The sequence below is a fragment of the Lutjanus erythropterus genome, chromosome 10, assembly GCF_056507025.1.
Source record: "Lutjanus erythropterus isolate fLutEry1 chromosome 10, fLutEry1.hap2, whole genome shotgun sequence".
Lineage (NCBI taxonomy): Eukaryota > Metazoa > Chordata > Actinopteri > Lutjaniformes > Lutjanidae > Lutjanus > Lutjanus erythropterus.
The window spans coordinates 15,247,042-15,260,889 of NC_139326.1; positions in this window are offsets into that span (position 1 = coordinate 15,247,042).

The following is a 13,848-nucleotide window of genomic DNA, read 5'->3' on the forward strand; positions in this document are numbered from 1 at the left end:
CAGTAGGATAAAGTCATTGTTTTTTGTCTTTTCATGGGATTTAGATTTCATGATTTTATGTTATGAGTGCATGGCATTTACATGAACTTTGCCCTTCTCACATAATTTCCCTATTTGCATTTTATTAATGAGCATGTAAAAGTGTCCTCTTTGTATGTGTGGTGGAAAGGAAAGGAAAAGAAACCTGTCATTTGTCCATATTGTTTAATAATCTTCATCATGACACAAATATACTAGTTAAAGCTTGAAATTCCCTTCCTCCTGCTGGTTTAAAACAGCACTTTGTAGACAATGAAGCTCTGCATCCTGCATGATTGTGCACAATGTGGGCAGAGGATGAACCCCGTCAGACGTATTTTTCTGCAATTCCTCTTAACCTTCCTACATACACTTGGCTAATAGGGCGCTGTTGAGATCAAACAGACTGGCAGGACATCAAAAAAAGGAAAGGAGAAAAAAAAACAGAATTCGCAGAAGAAGAAAGCCCTCTAGACTTCAAAATGAGCTGTCCTCAACTCCCCTGTTCATCTAATTCCTGAGCTCAACAAACTATTGACACAAGTGTTGTGCCACACAGTCATCTGTGGGAAACCGGCTTCCCATGACAAATGCAGATGAGTCCATGCAGACGAATAGATGCAAAGATGTTTATTTTCCTACTTAGAATTGTCCACAGTTCATTGTTGACAGTGGTGACAACAAACACGACAGGCTATATGAATTGTATGGATACATATGAGCTTGATGCATATGTAAATTATCCCAAAGCCTGTGATTTTACAGGAAATTAGTACATCCTTGTCCCGTGTAACTGACTTAAAACAAGTTCATTACAAAAACAGCATACTGTGTTATGAGATACAGTTGAAAGATCCTGCATTTGTGTTTGATTTAAAGCAGTACTTTGACATTTTGGGGAAATATACTTATTTGCGTTATTTAATGAAAGTTAAAATCAACACCAATCTCATGTCTGTATGTTAAATATGTACCAGCCTGGCTTAATTTGGCATAAAGACAGAAAACAACTAGCCTAGCTCTGTCCAAAAACATGTCCAGCACTCTCTAACGGTCATTAATTAACACTTTTTACATTTTTACACTTCAGTTTCATATGAATTGAACAAATGAAATATAACTTGCTAATTAGTGAAGTTTAGAGGTCCTGGCTACCAGATTTTGTTAACTTTGGACAAGCCAATCAAGTGCTTGCAAGCTAAATGCTAGCTTTATACTTAAGGCTCATTTATGCCCCTTTAATTATGAAAATAGATATGTCTGTTTCAAGCAACGCAACCGTTATTGCCTGCCGACTTTCATGTGTCCACGTGTCCAAGATGGGGTCAAAAGTTTTTGACAACAACTAACATGGTGATGTTAGACAGTGCTGGTCTGTGCAGCCATTGGATACATCACAGCATGCAGACTGATCATTTCCAATACTTTTGGATTTTAAAAATCCTGCTGTGTCTTGTAGTCATGTCTCACTTGGACTATCGGCTACACTGCTGGCACAATTTTGCAGTGGTTGTGAGTTTGAATGCCCCAGCCGGCTGGGGAGTTTGTGACTGGGGCAGGGCCTTTCTGTGCAGAGTTTGCATGAGTTACCCATTTCTGCGTGTTTTCTCTCCGGGTACTCCGGCTTCCTCGAACAGTCCAAAATATCTAGGATAATTGGTGACCCTAAACTCACCCCTAGGTGTGAATGTGAGCATGAGTGGTTGTTTAGTGTGTCATCTCTGTGATGAATTGGTGACCTGTCCAGGGTGGACCCTGCCTCTCACCCAGTGTTAGCTGGTACAGGCTCCAGCCCCCTGCGACCCTTCAAGGATAATCGGTTAATTCTACACAAACGAATGCCAAACTTCCCCCATGACTATCAGAGGTACTGCTCAGTTTTGTCCGTATCAGTAAGCCTTCAGAAAATGTGCACAAACATGTAACGTCCATATGAGTATCTAACGTTTAGCATAAATGAGCCTTTACTGTACACGTGAGAGTTGTACAGCTCTTCTGATCTAACTCTAGGCGATCTCCAGCTCTTTTCCAAAATATTAAACTATTCAGTTAAAGACAGAGATTCAGCAAGGACAAGGATCAGCACAGTGAGGTCTGTTGTGCCAGTTGGCGCTAAGAAATTACCGGAAATTGTTCTCAGTTTGACTGTTATACAAGGTTATACAACGCACTGAAAGGGCTTCTCACAATAGTTCTGTCAGTATTTATTTTTTTCAAATTTTGTTCGGAAAGGTTTAAAAGGTGACTCTCACACTGTCATCAAATCAAAGTCTTGAAAACTTGAGAATGTACAGGATGATGTCAAATACAAGCAGCTTTTCCAAGAGGGAAGAGTTGATATAATATGAACAGATTAACCTAAATATACAGTATATCCTCCTTTCTGAAGACAACCGCTCACAGCTGGTCTATATTTTGATTCGCAGTCAAATTGCTGATTCAAATGTGCTCTGAATCTGCTGTCATCCTTTGAATAGATCCTGTGTGCTGTATAGAAGAAGTATTTTTGTCCATGCAGGGCTCATCCCTTCTGTAAACAATGTCAGTTTTTCCTCCTTTGTTGTCATTTTGTAACTAAATGCTTTGCTGCAACGCAGTCATAATGCAACGCCATGATGCTTCTTCCCCTCCAGGTTCCTGAATTTAATTTAGAAAAATCCTCAACCCCCTCGTCACCAAAATCTCATGACCATCATCATCATCATCATGATAACATCGATAACACATAATGCTGTCCTTACTCGAAAGTGCATATCTATCATTCAAGCTTGTAATGGATCTTCATTTGTATAATTTGTACAGTAAAGTTTATAAAAGTTTTCTACCCTTCCAGAAATTATTTAGTTTCTGCTGTTCAACTGAATGTCAATGAATTACAATTTGCAGGCCTTGTTATAAAATTTGTGTTTTTTGTGCAACATTTGGGTTTGTTCTACTGTCCAAAAGAGAAGAAAAAATTGTCAATAAAAACCTAAAGTGATAATTTTATGTTGTTTGTGTGGAAGTTGTGTTCCCTCTGTTTTGTTTGCATACTCCAAATGGTCTGACTCAAACAATAAATCTAGAAAGGTAACAGAAGACACCCGGCCGTCAAAAATGTATATCTGAGCTTCACTTCATGCGTTGCAGTTCACCTTTGCGTGTTACAACTCTGTTTGTCTCTGTTCGATGAGACAAGATTGAGGTTTTTTTTTTAAAAAAGCAAACAGTCTGACTCATATTGTGCCCCAAGACATCATTAACGTTGCTATTAATGCAGTTTATGTTTCCTTGACATTAAATTTAGAAAGCTAATTTATTATTCTCTTGATATTGACCAAGGAAGGCCAACTGAACTCATTTGATGCTGTTCTCTTATAGCTCATGGCAGTAAATTGAGGGATAGCACACACACACACACACACACAGAAACACAGACACACACACACACACACACACACACCAACACACACACAATATTTGTGGGGACCTTCTCTAGCTCCTTACCTTCACCCTACCCGTCTCAACTAAGTGCCTAAACCTAATTTTAAATCCTAACCCTAAAACCAAGTGTTAACCCTCCAACAGTCCAACACTGTGGTCCCCACAAAGCTGTCGTTTCCCACAAGAATAGTGGGATCTCAGGTTTTCGACCCCACAAATACAGTAAAATGACCCAGGGGGTTGGGGGTGGGGGGTGAGAGGGCATACATTAATGCATCCACCAATGTGCAAAAACATACTGTAATACATTAAAATTCATAGAGAATATTTACAGCTTTTGATACGAATGACCAGAACTTAATGTGCACAGATATTAACACATTGTGACAAGTGCTTTACTATAGTAAAATATAAATATATATATACAGGAAAAATCAGTGGCACCAAAAACCACAACATTTTAGACCCTTTAGGCTTTCATGCTTCCTTTGGAGGAGCAGAGCCCCCCCATAGCGTCCTCCTGTTTCGAACCATAACAATAATGGACCTTTTCCATCAGCGCTTTTGGCTGCACTGAGCCAAACTGGACTGTGCCACATTGCATTTCCATTATGACTTTCAGCACACCGTGCTGCACCGAGCCGTGCTTGAGATGAACCGACTCTGGAGTGGGGCCAAACCGAGCTCAACCCACCTCCAGTCGGGCTGTGGTGACATCTTACCAGCCATGATCTGCCCGTGACGAGCCTCCTTTCATCCCCTCGATCAAGCAAGTGCTGTGATACTCAGCTCATGTGTGTGCAGGAAAGCAGAGAGGAAGACGTTTCATGAAATCTCTTTGTGTTCAGCTCTCAGAACTGTTGTAACTTCTAACAGAATCTTTATGTAATGTAATAAATTACTGAAATTTAGTTTCTCTCCTCTGTCACTGTTTGAACTTTCAGGTATCTACATTATTTTACTGTTTCATATTCACTGTCACCTGTGTAGGAGTCGTATTACGTTACTGCTGATGAAACCTCTGAATGAAAGCATTTCTTGTTTGTGCTGCTTCATAATAAAAGTGTTTATATAACAAAACAACAATTTTATTGTGAAGAATTTAGGGAAACAGCGTGTTTATCGCAGAGGTATGTATGAACGGTTTATCCTCCACTTAGAGTTATACTGATTATCAAAGTACCACATACAATCCCACATTAAATTATCCAAACTATGCCTTTGATATAAATTGCTGTAAGAACTAAGAAAGGAGTTGCAATATCTTGTTGGTTTTTGCATTTTTCAAACAGGTGTTATTTATGTTGCACCATCTGTCAGTCATAGCGAGTTCAGTGAAGTTAATTGTCATATTAACTCATTTTTTAAAGGATAGTTTGAAAGTTGCCATTCCATTCACTCTCAAAATAAAACCACTAGTCACTGCTGGAGGTGTCAAGATGCTGCATTTAATTTTTGAACAGGTTAATAATGTATTGCAGTGCTTTTCAAAGAACTAACAAAACCAACACTAAGGCAGGTGACATTGAACTTGAACCTTTGCTTTTCACTACAGAGGGGAATTCAGTAGGATATAGAGGACAAGAAAGAAAAAAAAAACATTGACCAGACCCTCATATGTCAGTTCATATAGTATTCAGCAAGGAACACTTACCATCAGTTTCCATTCACAATTTCAATTTCTCACTAGAGCTGACTGTTCAAATTAGGGATGTAAGCAGTATTTTATCTTAATTTAGTACATCAGTGTCTTTCATACTGTCAGTTGGGCTCAGATGATGAATTTTAATGATGTTGGTGATTCTCTGACTTATCTTCTGGCGTTACCACGAGTTGTACATTTGCTGTTTTGAGTGAAATGTATTGACAGCTACTGGATGGACTGGCATGAAATTTGGTACAGATATTCATGTCCCTGCCAACATAAACTGTAAAAACTTTGGTGGTCCACTGACTTTTTTGTGTCACCATCAGGTTAAAAATTTTGTTTGTCCAATTGTTTGGTCCAAATACCTGCCTCAGCCTTGTGTTTACTGATAATTGACAAATGTGACATGCTAAGTAGAAAAAAGAAAAGAAAAGAAAAATAAAAACTCCTGCATTTTGAGACTAAATCTTGGAAGGTATGGCCAAAGCACTGCTAACAGTTGCTGCCGTGGCTGTAACTCTGTTGTTTTACAAGTTTAGTTTGGATTCACCAAAGTCTATAACAGAAACAAACTAACTGATCGATGGTGGTGGCTTTAGCGAGAGTGATATTTTGCACATATAATGATGGTTTGCTTACAGAAAAGGCTGTCTCGTGACAAAGTAAAGCACTGAAAGTAAACTAAATGTAGCATACACTTAAAATGATACAGATTATTTTAGATGGGCCATATTGCTGATAACCCTGTCCACAGCAGTACATCACTCCCTCACACCGCTACCGCTGTCACTTCTCCAAACTGTGTGTGTGTGTCAACCAGCAACTACTGTAGGTAATACACTGACTATCAATACATACCTCCTGCAACCCCACTTCAAATAATCCAAACTATCCCTTTAATACTGTACTTGACTTAAATAATCTTTACAAAGGTAAGTTGCACTTTAAGTGCATGTCATAAGTGACAGGTGATCAAGATGAATATAAGACTTTTTTTTTTACTCTACAGATCCTTGCTGAATCAAACTGTTAACTATCTTTTTAGGACTAAATACAGAGAGTGTGTGTTTGGCAGGACATGTAAAACATGCACATAAAAGTGGAGCATTTTTTTCCTTTTGGAAAATCTGTGTAAATTGCTAAGGGCTATATGGATAGATGCGTATTGGATGAGGGAATCCAGAACAAACATAATATGACTTATAGTGCTGACACACACCCACACACAAAAACATAACCACCTTGGCAGAGGAGAAGATGCTAATCTTTGACAATCAGCCTTTGTTTTTCTCAATTATCCTTTTATCCCTGCCTCCAGTGTTTAAACAATCTTTCAGTAACTCTTTATTAATCCCCAGTGTTCTGGCTCAACTCTGCAGAATAAAGGCTCTGCATGATTCTGCTGGATCACAGCTCATGTGATGTGATTTCACCTCTGTCAGAAACTGGAGCCTGTACAGAGGCACGTAGCCATCACACTCATGAGAATGTTAAAAACTGTGTCAGCTGGAGATATGTCTTGGCTCATGAACTTCCCTGTTGGATACAATCAGTGTAATTTCAGACCACAGAGGGGGAATGCTAATCAGTGGCCATAAAATAAATCAACTGAAACTACCTCCCTGCCTGTGTGGCCTCCCATCTTAATTTGACCATAAGTAAACATCTATTTGCCCTCTAAACGCCAGTGACTGACTATTCAGTTTGCTTTCATGTGGAGAGTTTTGAGGATATTGTTTCTATAATGAGAACATTTCATCCGGTTTTTGCTTAAGAATGGAGAGTAAGCACTCGAAGAGTCTAAGTGAACTTAAACAGAACTCCTGAGTGTTCTGTGTAAACCGTAAGAACAGAAAATGAACATCGCTCAGCAAGAAGACCTGGATGACTGATCTTTTATATTAAGTATTTATTCTCCGCTTCACCAAGTAAAGGAAAGCTTTCTGGTGCCCTGGTGGCTTACGGGCTTAAGCCTCTGGCCACAGATGCTTTCCTTCTGGCTAAAGTGGCTCCTTGCCTCATTCTCTCGTGTCTCTTCCTTGAATCTTAACTCCTCACAGAAAAATGCAAGAACAAGAGGCATTGATGGAGGAATTTAATTCACCAACTGGGACATCCTCGCTCTATGCAGAAGCCTTTTCAGGAGTCTGCATTTCCTTGATGATGCACAGCATCTCAACTAGAGATAATTAAGTAACGGTTTAGAGAAACACTCCTGGCACCTGTTGACTGCTGCTCCAGGACTGATCATAGATAGCTGCGTAAGGCCATCACAGTGCGGCTGAGTTTTCTTGAATGAGCCAAGAATCCACTTGGAACAGAGAAGCAGAAAAGAAGAAGCAAATGCTAGACAAAGTTGAAAGTGTCTGATGATTCATTCATGATTCAGATCCTCACACATCATGTGTTTTTATTTCATGAATAGGTATGAATAACAATAGAGAGGCTGTTGGTGCTGCATGTATTCCTGTTTCTACCTGTAGTTTGCCTAATCGACAGTATTACAATCATTTAGCATTATTAATTTTACCCTTCTACTGTATGTTTTGCTGCCTGAATCAATTATCAGATTCCAGTCGAGGGGGTGTTGCCCTCTGGAAAAAAAGCTTTCTCCTCCTCTCCTCTGAGACACATTTGAGAGATTGGAACATCCTTGATAATGATGTATCCTGATCAGTTGGATATATAAATTCCACTGATTTAACATGATGGCCCCTAAATGATAATAACCCGGGTTTCAAACATCTGTAGTATCCTAAGTGTGCTGTCTAATTTGATGAAATTGCTCAGTCGATGCTTCTATTATCTACTTGTAAGCATCTAGCAGAAGTCATTAGTTACTCTACTCAACAGGCCTGTATGTCATGATTTCCCTGATGGGCCAAAACTTGTAATTTCAGCATCTAGGATTTTAAAACCACACCTGTGTGTTTCTGTTCAAACGATGAGGGGATCAGTATTGAGAAGCTACACTTCTCTCCCACATCTTCTGATTGAAACTGGAGCGCAACAAAGTCTAATGAAAAATCGATTTGCAGGTTTGAGGTAGTTTGTGATAACTCTGCTTCGATCAACACATAGAAGTAGACAGACGGTGTTTTTGTTTTGGATCAGCTGTGCTGCTATTGTTACAGAAACTGAAAGAGCTGAAGCTAGCAGCTCCTAATCCAGCCCCCGATGACTGCTGGTTTTCTCCCCTACCACTTAATTATAGTTAATTACAGTCAATTGCAGTTATTTGGGTTCACCTTGTGTTCACCTTGTGTATAAGACTCCCTGATGAGACGGCTCAAGTGAAAACCAGCAGGACTCTTGCGTGTTGAAACCCACATCTTTGAAAACTGATACTGAAAACAAAAATCATATTATTTACAGAAATAATAGCTTACAGAAGTACCAACACCTATGCAGTACTAAAGGCATAAAATGCAGCATTTTCCTAAAAACAAAAGGTATAGATTTGCTTGATCCCTTTTAAATATCATTTATAACTCACTAAGAGTGTGTGGTGGTAGCTATATTTGCAGAGCTTAACACTGAATGATATCTGTCTTGCACTCATGCAATTCAAGTATTTAATATCAACAAAGTCACATGTGAGCAGGGATGACGGTGGGCCTAACATTTACAAGCCCACGTTATCATGGAAGATGCAGCTTGTATCTTCTCACATGTGATCCACATATGCAGGTTGAATCAAGGAATAAGACAGCTGACTCATTTTTTGCTTGGAGCACTGCAACTAAACAGTTGGAGCCACAGTCCCATCCTCCAGGGGTTGTGTTTATTGGAGTCCAGCTATGCTTTTGACTCTTATCAAGTGGACTGGATAAGGACTAGAGAAACAAGGAAGGCTAATGCACTTGTGAGCTTGAAGTTGGGATGGTATGGTAAGTATTTCCTGTTGTTAGCTTTGGAGTAACTTCTTATTCACCCTAATGAGTTTTTGTCACTGTGTTCAGTGTTTGTGCTGGCAGTGTTCAACGAGCTTCTTTAGTTTACTGTCAACGGTGACTTTGACCGTTTCTTAGTTGTAGTTAGCAGCTACTTGCCCCATGACGATTGCTTTCACTTGAGGATAGGGAAACTTTGTTGTAATTGCTTCATGCCATACGTTGTAGGGGCATGTTGTTTGCTCCCCCTCATGTTGCAGTTCAGCAATGTTAGTTCACTGATGCCTTGTCATTGAGGGAGTTGTTTTGCTTTTGGTTTCAGTGATTCACCCTGGTCTCTCTTACTGAGGAGTGCTTTTTAAGGCCCAATAACCAGACAAAAGAGCAGTTCAGTGGAGTGGCAGCCAAGTTAGGGTTGCATGCCTGTCGCTTATTCATGGCTCCGCTGCTGGTTCCTGATGTCCATGATGGATGTTTGACATGCTGCGGGACTTGAAGCTAGCCTGACTGTCCAAAGTGATGGGATGAAAGCCTGATGGCAGTGAATTTTCTGACAGCTAAGGTCGATACATTAGCCTCAGAGTTTGCTTAGATTAAAGATGTGCTGCTTAACCTTCAGCCAGGCAGAGGGGCTGCATTCTGGGAACCCAGAACTAACCAACCAGGAGGATGAGGATGCCCTGTTTAAAGGGCTTCTTGTAGCCAGTTCTGGTGAAGGGGAGAAGGAAGCTTCCACCCACACTTCCAACACCTGCTCGCAGCACGTCTTCGATGATGACGTGGGCTTATAATGCCTGATGTCATCGCAGTTCACATGTGACTTTGTTGATATTAGATACTTGACCTGCACAAGCACAAAACAGATCATTCAGTGTTAAGCGCTGCCTCTGGCGGTCATCCAGAATTCAAAGAATCGCAGGTACATACATAACTCTTCTTTTGTTTCTTTTGTTGACATATCAGAGTCACAGGGCTCTATCTCACGCCTGACACAAAACAGTGCACGCTGCAGTGCAGCTGTCATTGCTATTTTTTGACTGATGCAGTTGTCATTTTTCATACCCTGTGCCCACCTTGTGTAGGTAGCAAATGTGCTTGTGCCCACCTGCACCCATGGGTGTGTTGGTCTTAGTATGAGGTGTGATCAGGCACATTGTTGGCGCATTGCTATCTTTAGGCAACAGAGAGCGATTGTGGCATTCACGAAAAAAAAACCTGTCTAAGGTCAACAACAGTGTTTTCCTGCTAGCTAAGGGACACAGTATTGAGATAATAAGATGTGCCTGTATGTAGCCAGGTGAACAAGTGTTACAGAGTGTTCCTAAACTGTTTAAACAGTGTTATATGATGCCCCTGTGAATTATTATAGTAAAAGGTGTTTGTGAAATAACACTGTCAAGTTAAGAGCAGCACATTACTCTTCCTGAAGTACACTGTCACATTAAGAGCAGCGCACATTCAGATCACGCAGGACTGCTGAGTGCTCGTTAAGACGCCAGAGATGTGGAAGCAGCTGTACTGGGAAGTGATGGTAAGTGGTGGTAAAGTACACTTACGAACAGTCATCTGCAATCATATCTTATGGGTGTAAGCTGACTATTTTAATAAACTGTGTTTATCCTCTATGCTAAGTGAGAGTGAGTTCATTATTTTATAATGAGAAAATTAATTTTGCAGTTCATGTAAAAATATTCATAAAAGTATATTTTGTTCATGAATGCACTGTAAAAATTTCTGGTGGGCTGATGCGCTTTACTATGGGATAATGTTAAGGGTTTTGTGGTTTAACAAATGTGTTTAATTTTGTTTTTGTGTAAAGCCACTACTGTTGTTTACTGTTGTCTAGTACTGTCTAGTGTTATCTTGTAGTGTGTAGTATATACTGTAAAACTGAAGTTTTTAAGAGTTGTTAACAGCAGGCATTTATCTACAATCCTTGTACTCTAAATGTTCTTATACTGTGGTACTACCTACACCACTGTTTACCAGTATTACTGTACTCAGTTTGAAGCTTAAAGTTGATATTAAGTAAAGAAAGGCACAGGGAAAAAGATTTAAGTTTTGATGCTTAAATTATAACAATATTTGGATCAGTCAGATTACTGCACACACGGAAACAAAACTGACTCTAATCATTAAATCGTTGTTTAAATTAAGTCGAGTAGCACAAGCTTTCCACGTGATCTGTTTATTGTGTGTTGTTTTGATGCACAACAGAACAAGTGTTTCTTTTAATAATTTACTTTACTGATTAGAGAGGGTGCTTTCAGTAATTCATGTACTAATGTTTCCATGTGCACTGTAATCATACAGTAGTCATGTTCTTATGACCCAACCCACCTGACCTGCTGATTATCAGTGCAGTGCCTCCATCATTGTCTTCCTAGTGGGTCATTTCAGCATCATTCTTCACTTCCCCAACCTGCAGAGTCTGTCATTTAAATAGGAACAGGCAGGCGCACCCGGCTCTTAAAGGGAATGGGAGATGACGCTCTGATTAGTTTCATTCATGTTACGCCTAAAACACACCTGTGATTAATTAAGAGACTAAATACAACCCCTTTGCACTTGGTGGCTTACTTTGCACTCTAAGCGCTGTTTAAATATGAAATTGGAGCTGGACAGACGCTAAATGCACATGGACCACACGCTATATGTCATCTAAATTGGGCCCAACAATTTTTAGATAGATAATTTTAGATATCTCCTTTTATCACTCCATAATTCAGAAAATCCTGTCAACAGCCACGAAAAAATCCATTTTCACCTTGGTTTCAGGGATAAAATATAAATTAAGCTATGAATGATATATGAACAAACCCCTCTGTAAAAACTTTCAGATTATAAATAGGTATAAAACTAGAAGGTTTAGTGTATGTAAGTGCTACTGTAGTGGAGATTTCTGTCCCAGAATGTGAGAAATAACTGCCTTTAAAGATATGCATTGTTACATACATGCATAAATTTTGCACTACAGGTGAACAAGTTAAAAAAAATTACCAATAGATATCATGAAACCTCCTGAGTTACTTGCATTAAGACATTTTTTTAAATTCCAAGTTTTCTGAAATGTTCTGTTTAAATATTCCAAGAAGGCATTATCTAATGCTAACTTTGGTGAATTTATGGGAAATCTACAGACATAAAAAGACAAAATATAGTAAAATAAAGACCCCTGTGTGTATTTAGTATGTATTCTTTCCACATGTTTGAAAGAAGACTTGTTAGGGATGCAAAATCTCACAAGTGGATGAATGGGCTTTGAAATTATATCACTTAAAATTAGGAATAAATAGATGTATATTATTTATACTCTTTATTTATCAGGTTGTAGTGCCTTACAGTAGTTGCCTCCCACCCTATTCCACCCCATCATCCGACACCTCAAAAAATCTAATCAAAATAAAGGAAGAACAATAATAACAACATTTGGTTTAAAAAACATATGAAAAATGTATTGCACAGCTCAGTGAGCCTGGGGTGAACTCCTACAGCAATTATTTCACAGAGGGCTTCTGAATTATGTGAGACGAAGCAATGAAGAGCCTCACAGCTAATGACAAGCTTGACCTTTCGGGGAGACCGGAGTGGTCGTTCTTTCTGGCAGCATTTTTGAAGGAAGGAAGGAAGCAGCAGATGGTAACATGCTAAAATACACACACACACACATAAAAAAAAGCCTGTCTTTAACTTTAATTATCTCCATTAAGATGGGAAAGATGAGGCTACTGCAGGGAGCTTTTCATTGGTGCTTGTGGAGGTTGTTGGTGGGATGAATATGGACATGGGCCTGCACAAGCCATCAAGAAGTAGCATTGGAAATATGATGATAATGTGAAGCATTCACTGGATAATGTCATTAGCCGCTTCATATTGTCTACATAATTTGCGTTGTTGTTGTTTTCCCACAGGGATTGTAACATATTTATAGATATTTGCGGGAGCCATTATGGTCGTTTGCTATGACCACATCAATTGTTTAAGACCATTGCAACACAAAACAGAATTCATAGCCGTGCCTGTTTGGTGGAAGTTTTTGCAAAACTAATTTAAAGTTCTGGAGATCAATAGCACCAGTGGGCTCATCCTCTAACTTATAGATTATGAATTTGAAATTGCTTGCCACTCCCATGTAACCCATTACTGTGCTTCAATGGAATTTGGGAAAGTAATTTCAGCACCTAATGCAGTCAAGTTTTAAACCTCTAATAGGTCAAAGCGGCCTCGTGTGGACTCTAATGTATCTGGTCGTATTGTGTTCGTGGTCAGAGACTCAGAGTCTCACCGGTCATCAGGGACAACAGCAGAAGACTTTCTTCTTAAATTTTCATCATGTGCAGAGATTTCAAATGCAAGAGGATTTCACAGTCTTTGCTCAGACTATTGCTTTTGAATTTGTAAAGAAACACTTTGGAGGGCTCGAGAGGCAAATGAGCTGTACAAAGGCTCCTTTATTTATTTTAATATAATACATTTCTTTGAAAGGTCAAGTTTTTCTTTCTTCAGTGTGGCTTTTACAAACAAGTTGGGCAGGACTGGAATTAGTCAGTATAATACATACTGATGGCTGCAAGAGTGTTTGGAGACAAATATTTAAAATTATAGTTAGAGCTTGCAGATTCATACATAAAAAGAATCAGATTATTTCAGAATACCACACTCCAGGTGGTGTTGTAATACTTGAGACAAATAAGATTTAGGATTTTATTTCAAGACCAGTTAAGACCACAACTGGGGACTAATCACTAATCACCTGTATGTTTTCTGATTGATTTGTTAACAACATTACCGTGAGTGGATGTAAAACTCCCTATCTCAAAAGCAACCAATAATTCGACTCATTTCTAATTTGAAAATGTTGTTATT